Genomic DNA, 11,368 nt, shown 5'->3' on the forward strand with positions numbered 1-11,368 from the left:
TGCAATTCCAAACTGGAGAGAGAGTTTCTAAACATGAGAAACATTTTGAATCAAATAATTGATTCACTTCAAAATCTTTCATACCATTTTGATTTGCATTGCAGCAAATCTCATAAAATAATACCTTTGCAAGAATTTCAAAAATCAATCATTTGAGAAGTTCAAAATAACTTTTGATAATCAACTGTTCATAAACCACAGTTCAAGAAATCTCTAAATATTCAATGTCCATCATTGTCGACTAAATTTCCATATATTTAGTTGCTGAACCAGCATGACAATGATGAGTTGAATAAATAAGAAGATCCCAACTCATTCTTCGCACTAACTATCACTGAGCAACAAATGCTTCAGCGACAATATGAACTTCGAATTTAATTTATAAAACTTTTCTGAAACTTAATGCTAATAAAGAATAGCATTAATATATAAACCTTCCACAACATTTTTAGGGATTGGAATAATTTAACACCATGCTATAGCCGATGAACAGTCGCGAGATAGCACCGGATCATGCACGAAGCATGTCACCAAATTTTAAGGGATCCAAGGCACACATTGGCCTAAATTGTACCTGGACCGGCGTTCGGTCCCCGAGGGTACTTCCAATCACAAAATAAGCAAGGTATCGCAAATCCGACAACCTTGTTTTATATCGAAACCATAATAATAACCGTTAAATTAACGGTTCAGCATTTCTAAAACATTTAAAGAAAAGTTCATTTCAAGGAAAACAATTCTATAAAACAACAGTTGATAAAAATATTGCAGATAGTATGTGAGTGTACACATTTTAAAATGATCTTGTAAGTAACAAGAATTTGCAAGCTCGATACTTTTTAAGATAATTCATAAAATGTAAGCCAAAGAAAATGGAGTAGTTGAAAATCTCAGAACGAATAATTTATGAGCTTTTTCGGCTCATCTTTTTAAATAAAGAGGGAAAAGGATTTTAAATAAAATATTAATAGATTAGGCAAATATTATGTGCAGTAGCACAAGTATGTTTCGAGTAAAATGAAATGAGATATTTTTGATTAAAAGGGGTGTGAAATAGAGAAATGATAGCAGTAGATAAGAATAAAAACACTTGCGTTAATTAAAAGTAGTAGATAAGAAAACTTGTAATAACACAAGAAATTATTGCTGTTTAAATAATAATAGATAGAGTCACATGCATCAAAAGATATGAATAGAAATTTGTGATAACACAAGTCATGGAGCGAAAAATTTGCTAAAGTACAAGTCATCGATAGGGATACTTGCCTCTAACAGAATAACTAGTGACAACACAGTCACGCAACTCGAGAATAACATATTTCCTTGGCAACTCGCTTCTGGGTCAACATAACTCGAAATACAATTCAAGTACTTCTGATTTTCGTTGGTAACATCGTCTTGGTCTACTATATATGATAACAAAATAATAATTTAGTTGACGAACAAACTAGATTGTCGTCTGAATCAAGAAATTGAATCAAAATCTAATACTACCCTTCGTGGTATGTATATAATTTCTATGTACCATTGTTAGACAATCATTATGTACACATAATATTCATAATTTAAACACGTAGTCATATTGTCACGTATCACGAGATTGACATGCTTTATTATTTATAAATAATCATAACTAGTAATCCAAGAATCTCTGTCCAAATTTCAATCAGAATCTGAATTATAATCTTAATTCGATTCTCAATTAAAATCCAAATCTTAATAATAAATAAATTCGGACAGCACTTCCTTTATAGTATAACAATCCCAACAACCAACATTCAACCCAATATTGATTTAATCGCCAATCAACAATTTGATAACTACACATGTTATTAACATCAGCTAACCGATACAATATTTAAATAACTAAAGTCCGGAAGGTAGGTACAACATGAGGCATGTTTCACAGTCATTCTAATAATGCAGCTTGCACTCTATCACAAATAAGCAAAAATATATTAATTTCAATAATATTATTAATACTATTATTATCATTAATTAAAACAACAACAACAACAACAATAATAATAATAAACTGAAATTAACATCTTGGTTTTTGAGTTTTGAAATCAAGCCCTGTCCGGCAGCCCACCCCAGACAGCCCCGGACCACCAGCTTCGTCGGAATCTCAGCGGCTCCTCCCCTCGCCGGATTCCTTCTCCACCACTGGCCTCTCTCCATATCTCTCTCTCTGGCCCGTTGCTGCAGCACGCCGCCACACCTCATCGGCGTCGAGGCGGCGCTGTCTACCACTGTCCAATCGCGGCCATGCCGCCCTGTCCCAGCCACCTCTATTCCTGTCAGCACAAACCAACCTCTTTCCCCTTGCTTTCTCACGCAGCAGCGGCGCTGCAACCCAACAGCCCGCCCCTGCTTTATCATGTGCAACTCCGGCGAGCGCGTCACCGTCGCTGGCCGCTCCGCCAGCTCCGACACCAGCCCAGACTTCCACCCACACCCAGCCGAACCATCAATACAACAACAATCAACCCAACTACAAACACATAGTCCATACAACAGATATGTATGTATAATCACACAAGAAATACACAAGATCCTCACCTGTGCAGATGCTTCAAATCAATTGATGGATTTTAAAGAAAAGGAGGAACCCTAGTTTTCTCTCGGCCGCCTCCTGATTATCTCATATAAACTGACCTAATGCTATTTTCCTTTTTATTCAACTCTGTCTTAGACACGTAGGTGAGATGCAGCTACTGATGCTTCATTGCTGCTAACTGGTTTTAAAATTAAAATTATAAGTCACACAGAAATTTTATATACAACTAAGTAAATGATAATTCTAATTTAAGGGCTTCAAAATATTTTCAAAACTACAACTAAAATATCCAAAATTTCCTAAAATGTATAAACGAAATACATCCGTGAAATTTTTTATTTTTAATTCCTTTTAATTATTTAAATTAAATTATCCAATAAAATAAATTTTTTAAAGTGCAAATAATTAAAATAATTATCTGCGAGATTTATAAATATTTTAGAATCAGTTAAACATAAAAATACCATAATTGAAGTATTCTGGTAATTTTAATTGGACAAAATTTTGTAATATAATTAAACAAAGATTTTGATACTTTTAAATCAAAAAATAACTTTGATTTATAAAGAAAAAGTCTAATAGACCCGATTCCTAAATTACTCACTCGGACAAACAAATAAACAAATATAATTTCACATTTAACACGTAACACAATTAAATCAAACAATCTCGTTAAATTCAGATCATACTGCAATTGCTACTATTATTCACAAAATCAAAAAAATCAATAAATCAATAAAATCTCAATTTCTTGAAAATTCATTTTCTTTGCAAATAACAAAAATAATCACTTGCAAAATTTTAAACATATGAAACAACTCAAAATATAGAATATCATCAATTGAATATTTTTGTAACTTAAATTTAATAAAACGATTGGTACAAATAAATACCAATTAAAATATGAACTAAAAAGATAATTTTGAATTATCTCAAAATCACCAAATAATGGTTTTACTAAAATAAACAATAATTTGTCAAACAAATTTAAATCCGAAAAGGCAGATAAATAAATAATGCATTTAACAATTGATCACATAAATGCAGCAACTCACAAAAATTGTTTTTGGAAATACACAAATTGGAATAAAATATAAAATTTTATTCCTCCTCCTTTTAGAAAATTAATACCAACTAATAATTAATTAAAGAAAAACCCGGGTCATTACAGACTTCCCCTCTTATAAGAATTCCGTCCTCGCAATCAGCGAAGAGAGTACGAGAGTATAGGATTGCTTGTAAGTCGCATCGTGTTCCGCTTTTCTAATTGTATTCTTATACGAAATCTTGAAATGCATTGGTAGAATTAGCTCGCGCGACCTTGCTGGCATACCCTCAAAATTGATTGGAACTGGAATTATGAAATCTTAAAATGTCTCGGAATTTTAATATCAAAGTAATTGTTATACTTAATATTTTCCAAGGCAAAATTGATTGGAAATAAAGAAGCACTGAGAGATCAATATGATCCGGAGAACTTAATGTTGCGTATCTTTATAAAGATACTACTAAAGGTAATGCACAACACACAAGTGATGGCGTCCCATCAAACTTCTATCACACAGACAGATAGTCCTTGTGTCCCCTATAAGTAGGGTTTTTCATCTCAGTTAGAGTAGAAAATATGTGAAAGTGATTTAAAACAAAATAATTAAACAATGACTTTTGACGAGTCAATTTCTGATGCATACCTTGGATTAAAATTGAGGAATTTCCAAAGATGCAAATTTCCGGAGGAAAAGAATAACCGAAAATTATTATACATAACGAGTAAATGGTGATAACTTGAAGAAAAAAAATCATTCACCACTTAGAGAAATGAAATTTAAATTATCAAATGCGATCTCTATCATGCTTCAACCCAATGCGGGTAAATACAAGTATAGCAATACGACTCAAGAGAGAGTATACACTTTTTAACAAACATCTTTATGGAAGAGATGTTAAAACAAATAATTGATGAGAAAAATAATCAATATAATTATCAATAATGAGGAAGATATTGCCAATATAATCACATATGTCTTCTCGATTGATTCTTCTGATGACTTGTTTTGATTCTAACAATTCTTCTCGATGTACTTATATTTTGGCTGATTCGTATTCGACTCTAAAGATTCCTTCACCGCTATCCACTTTAGTAAAAAGTCTATTCAGCTGGACACAGTCAGGAGCCATCTTCAACTTTATACAATTGGCATTGTAGAGCGTTGGCGTTCTAGCCTACTCGTAGCACTATATCAAATAGCCTAACACGAATTCCATATAACTCTCAAATCAAAGAATCTCTAACCCAACAAATCTAATACTCATTCAATATATATCTCTTGAAAATTTATAAATGACCCTCTACCAATACTCAAAAAGTGGTAGAGATGAAAAGAAATATTCTAGACTAGACAGGTTTACCCACGAGTCTAGCTGACATTGGTTACTCAGAGGTCAACCTCAAACTTAAGAAGATTGGAAACTAAAGGTTCCATCTTACTTCCATGAAATCCAAACTCACTATTTCTGGAACTGGAAACTAGGATATATCCAAAATGATTACTCAGAATCAATACTCCAACTCGATCTCACTCCTATTGACAAAGACTATACCCAATAGTCTTGAATTACCTCTATATGAGGTTCCACTCAACACATCTCTAATCATAATCTACATTTTGATTTCAATAACTTGTAACCTGTAGCTCTGATACCAACTGTGACATCCCCAAAATCCGGGGGTCTGGATTTGGTGCCACTAAAAAAAATCATTTAAAAACCTGTATTTGCGGAAAAAGGTAAAAACATTAAATAAAATCTGGACATTTTAAAAGAGATTTAAATCAAAATCACTTTGACCCCCTAAAAACAGGATCGCTAATAGGTTACGACACTGAAATCAGAAATCAAATATTACAATCTTATTACAACTTAAACTACATTATCAATTAAACCTCGATAAGAAGAGTAACTGATAACCAAATAAATAAATCTATTTACAACTAAACTGGAATGGAACAATTCTAACCATAATTGGTTTCACAGACGTCTCCCTGGCATTCTCGCCTAACATCAATCTTACGCGCAGCTTTACCAACGAATCATCTGAAACCCTAGCTGAAATGGTTAATATAATAGCAAGGGTGAACGAAAATGCTCAGCAAGAAAATTTTAAAAGCATAATCATGTAAATCCATAATATGCAGGAAATTTTCTAATCCAATAGATAATGGATTTCTGTTAAAAACATTTGTAATGCAATTCCAAACTGGAGAGAGAGTTTCTAAACATGAGAAACATTTTGAATCAAATAATTGATTCACTTCAAAATCTTTCAAACCATTTTGATTTGCATTGTAGTAAATCTCATAAACTAATACCTTTGCAAGAACTTCAAAAATTAATCATTTGAGAAGTTCAAAATAACTTTTGATAATCAACTGTTCATAAATCACTACACCAAATATAGCCTATTGCAACGCTCAAAAAACGTAATATTAGGCCCAAAAAGTGTTACAATATACTTTAATGTAACATTTTTGTCAAAAACCAGCGTTGCGTTTACTGCCGTTGCAATAGAACCGTGTAGTAACGAATTTATTAGTTGTTGCAACACTTTATTTGTATTACAATAGAAATGTTGTTGTAACACTTTTAGGAGTTATAGTAACACAAATAAGGTGTTACAATAGACTATGCAACACTGTTTTTTTTAGCATTTATGTAGTTAAAAGTGTTACAAAAGTAATTTATTGCAACATTTATATGCAACACATTTGTTATGTTGTAATACTTTCGTATTTTATTGTCAACACTTACGTGCAACATTTTTTATTAATCCATATTGAAATATCATATTTAAAATTTAAATATACCAATTCATATCAAACTAAAAATTACATTTAAAATTTTCTTTATTACAGTTCACTAAAATCAAAAAACAAAAAAAATGAAAAATAAAAAGAAATCATGTTAGTATTTTACACAGCCAATCCTAGTTATAATAATTTCCTATACATTATCCATAATGGCTTGTGCACGTTCTTCGGCCTTTGATGGTTCTACGGGAGTTGGTTTAAACGCTATAAGCTTGCCCTTCTCACTTATCCATAATTTAAGTACACATCAATGAGCTATGCAACAAAACATGATTCTTCTTGGGTGACAAAGCCATCAGGATCATACTCTATCATCTACTAGCTTTAACTCCAGCAGGACTATCTTGACTTTGCAATTGTTTAACACACCCTGCACACATAATGTGTGAAAATAGTAAATAACACAATGGGGATACAGACCATAATAAGATTCTGAAAATATTGTGAGCAATAGTTTGTTCAAATATATGCAACACCAACAAAACACATCAGGGTTGTGTATTAGAGAGAAAAAAAGAGAAGCTGAAGCTCTGTTATTGTATTCTGGGTAAAAGAAAAGGCTTTAGGCTGGAGTTTGGAGTTAGCCTGTGATAAATATATATATAAATTGTAGTTTCTTTGAGTTAGGAAATTCAGTAAAGCTGTGTTTATTTTTTATTAAAACTGTCTTTGGTGTAAAAGCCAGGTATGTTTACGCCAAACCTTCCCCATCCTTTTTTTTCCTGTCTAAAAAGCATCCCTAGATCTTTTTTTAAATTTTTACTATATAATCCTAAGCTTCACTACATAACAGAGAACGTAACATAAATAGAAAGCGGTGCCGAATTCAGAGTAAAAAAGAGAGCTTCTGCTATGTAACAATGTCACAATCCTAGGAATTATGTACACTGACCTAGTTTGTCCTTCCATGGATGATTCTGCATTCCAATTTGATTCATATTCTTAGTAAAGCATCCGAAGGAAGAAGCACGTGAAGCATAACTACAACAGCACATATAAACTGGAAAATATGAAATAAAATTTAATAGGAAAAAGTTAAAGGCCATTAGGAAGTGCTCAAACCAGATATGGAGTTTGCAGCACAAGCGAGGCAGGAATGGAGGCAGCAAAGAAACAAAATCACAGAGAATCCAACTAATTTGTTTTTAACAGCTGCCTCCAAGTCCATTGGCAAAATAAAAAGGCATGCCAAACCTCATGTAGCCATTTCCCATTTTCTTGAGACCCTGCTTTCAATTGTTAAAGTTAGTAGAAGTTCTTAAAATACATAACCGCTGAATATATAAAAATATAACCGTTGAATATTTTTTATGGAGAGCCACACATAATGATCTCGCTAGAGCAGCCAATGTCATTTCTTACATTTTTAAGTCGACAATGTACCTTGCAAAAATATAATAAAATTAAAACAGAACTTTGTATGTGAAGGAACAAAGTACTTTAATATAAGCTCTAGTATAATAATACAGGAGTTATCAAAGCACTTACTCCCTTCTCGCGGACCGTATATCATAGAACACAATCTTGGGTTTGCCTTTAGCTGTATGAGAAGCATGGCCTAGTTCTTTGCTTTCTAGATTGAGCACCAACAAGTTCCCCAACAAGAGAAGTTAGACTTGGAGCTATATTGTTCATTCTACTCTTCAGATAATGGTACAGTTGAGCTCTGTACTCTGAAAGAGATCGAACTTGATCACGAAGATCTTTAATATTTATCAGAACGCGAAAAGACTTGAGAAAAATCAGAATAACCACATATCATTAATCAACCTAAAACCTTATTCTAGATTCATATTTTGCCACTTCAATGTGTTAAACAAGCTTAAGATATTGGTTATAAAATATAAGTGTCAGTTCATATACATGTTAAAAATAGATAAAACAAGACAAATAAACACCTAATATCCTGAGGATAATTAAATGACATATTGAATTTCTAACAGGGACCATATCTTAGCTCCTATATAATATCTTAACCTTTTCTTAGTATATACAAAACTGCATAGTCTGTTCAAGTGTTCAAAACACAGACGGACAATGTGGCACACACAAACAAGTTTCTTATACTTCTTCTTGATTGCTTGCTCTATCAATAACATAGCCAATACTAGTATAAATCAAAAATTCCTAGCAAACACTGATAAAATGAAAACACTGAATACATTGTGATGTTGGAGGTGGGATCGATAGTCTTGCAACTTCCTTAGGACTGCACACCGACTAGTTTAATCGAAACTATGATTGTGGAACTGTCCTCTTACTAAAAAATAAATAATAAAATTCTATTAGTCATCTGGTGGTTTTTACTGCCTAGCTAGATTTTACCCAAACTTGACATATATGAATACATAGTTGATCTTGTAGCATGTCCAAAAATAAAAACAAACATAATAGAATAGCATATGCACGGCGATATATGAATAGAAACTAAATATTATGACGACAATTCTAATGAATAAAAGCACAGATGAACTTATTGTTAGTGTATGGACAGAGCTTAACTTATTATCGGTGTATGAACACCCAACGCCTGAGGAAAATATCCTACGAGCAACTCCATTTTTCTGCTTTAATAATCTGATATATATCCTCCTTCACAACCTGAGATGAAGAAACACTGGTTTGTCAATTAGAATAGATTCTTCTTCTATATAACTAAAAAAAATCAACATAATCAAAAACTATACATATAAATATATAATAGAACATAATCAAAGTATAATTAGTACTATACCTCTAATAGAAGCTCTGACACAATCAATTAAAACTCCAATCAATTTTAGGGTTTTCCCCAGATTATTGCCCCAATCGATTTTAGGACTTTCAGATCGGTGCAAGAGAGATGAGCGAGGAAGAAGAGTAGTAGGTGTGAGAGAGATGAGGGAGAGAGATGAGCGAGAGAGGGTAGTAAGGAAGAGGGGAGCGGAGAGAGGGGTGTGAGGAACAGGGGAGTGGAGTGAGCGGAGAGAGCAGTGGAGATGTTTGTTTTTTGTATTAAATTTTTTTTTTATGTAAAAAAAGTGTTGATACCGAAAGTTTTTGCCCTAATGTTTGGAAGCCCGCCAAGTATAAAAATTGAAATCCCGCCCAAATTTCAGCCAAATCCGTTGCAATGTATTGTAACACTTTTAAAGTATTACATTTGATCTAAAATTTGATTTTGGCACTTTTATTTGTAACACTTTCCTATATTACGTAACACATTCCAAAATATTGCTATAAACTAGTAAATTTTTTGTCTATTGTAACATTTTATGCAACACAAATGCATGCTGGGGTTGCAATAGCCCATATTTGGTGTAGTGAATTACAATTCAAGAAATCCCTAAATATTCAGTGTCCATCATTGTCGACTAAATTTCCATATATTTAGTTGCTAAACCAACATGACAATGATGAGTTGAATACATAAGAAGATCCCAACTCATTCTTGGCTCTAACTATCACTGAGCAACAAATGCTTCAGCGACAATATGAACTTCGAATTTAATTTATAAAACTTTTCTGAAACTTAATGCTAATAAAGAATAGTATTAATATATAAACCTTCCAAAACATTTTTAGGGATTGGAATAATTTAACGCTATTCTATAGCCGATGATCAGTCGCGAGATAGCACCGGATCATGCACGAAGCATGTCACCAAATTTTAAGGGATCCAAGGCACACATTGGCCTAAATTATAACTGGACCAGCGTTCGGTCCCCGGGAGTATTTCCAATCACAAAATAAGCAAGGTATCGAAAAATCGACAACCTTGTTTTATATCGAAACCATAATAATAACCGTTAAATTAACGGTTCAGCATTTCTAAAATTTTTAAATAAAAGTTCTTTTCAAGGAAAACAATTCTATAAAACAACAGTTGATAAAAATATTGCAGATAGTATGTGAGTGTACACATTTTAAAATGATCTTGTAAGTAACAAGAATTTGCAAGCTCGATACTTTTTAAGATAATTCATAAAATGTAAGCCAAAGAAAATGGAGTAGTTGAAAATATCAGAACAAATAATTTATGAGCTTTTTTCGGCTCATCTTTTTAAATAAAGAGGGAAAAGGATTTTAAATAAAATATTAATAGATTAGTCAAAGATTATGTGCAGTAGCACAAGTATGTTTCGAGTAAAATGAAATGAGATATTTTTGGTTAAAAGAGGTGTGAAATAGAGAAATGATAGCAGTAGATAAGAATAAAAAACACTTGCGTTAATTACAAGTAGTATATAAGAAAACTTGTAATAACACAGGAAATTACTGTTGTTTAAATATAATAGATAGAGTCACATGCATCAAAAGATATGAATAGAAATTTGTGATAACACAAGCCATGGAGGGAAAAACTTGCTAAAGTACAAGTCATCGATAGGGATACTTGCCTCTGAAAGAATAAATAGTGACAACACAGTCACGCAACTCGAGAATAACATATTTCCTTGGCAACTCGCTTCTGGCTTAACATAACTCGAAATACAATTCAAGTACTTCTGATTTTCGTAAGTCACATCGTCTTGGTCTACTATATATGATAACAAAATAATAATTTAGTTGACGAACAAACCAGATTGTCGTCTGAATCAAGAAATTGAATCGAAATCTAATACTACCCTTCGTGGTATATATATAATTTCTATGTACCATTGTTATACAATTATTATGTACACATAATATTCATAATTTAAACACGTAGTCATATTGCCACGTATCACGAGATTGACATGCTTTATTATTTATAAATAATCATAACTAGTAATCCAAGAATCTCTGTCCAAATTTCAATCAGAATCTGAATTATAATCTTAATTCGATTCTCAATTAAAATCCAAATCTTAATAATAAATAAATTCGGACAACACTTCCTTTATATTATAACAATCCCAACAACCAACATTCAACCCAATATTGATTCAATCGCCAATCAACAATTTGATAACTACACATG

The 11,368-nt window shown here is 32.3% G+C and overlaps 1 long non-coding RNA gene across 3 annotated transcripts; it reads right to left on the bottom strand.

Annotated features, from left to right (window-relative positions):
* Window positions 1-6,449: 6,449 nt before the first annotated feature.
* On the bottom strand, window positions 6,450-9,626 carry LOC135150825 (uncharacterized). Of its 3 annotated transcripts, none has more exons than XR_010289194.1 (4): window positions 9,161-9,626; window positions 8,929-9,027; window positions 7,319-8,099; window positions 6,450-6,796 (listed from the first exon to the last, which is right to left on the bottom strand). It is a non-coding gene; the product is annotated as an uncharacterized LOC135150825 (long non-coding RNA). The 3 variants fall into 3 exon arrangements; XR_010289193.1 differs by having other exon boundaries at window positions 7,319-7,809; window positions 7,915-9,027; XR_010289192.1 differs by having other exon boundaries at window positions 7,319-9,027.
* Between the last annotated feature and the right edge of the window lie 1,742 nt (window positions 9,627-11,368).

The sequence above is a fragment of the Daucus carota genome, chromosome 1, assembly GCF_001625215.2.
Source record: "Daucus carota subsp. sativus chromosome 1, DH1 v3.0, whole genome shotgun sequence".
Taxonomy (NCBI): Eukaryota; Viridiplantae; Streptophyta; class Magnoliopsida; order Apiales; family Apiaceae; genus Daucus; species Daucus carota.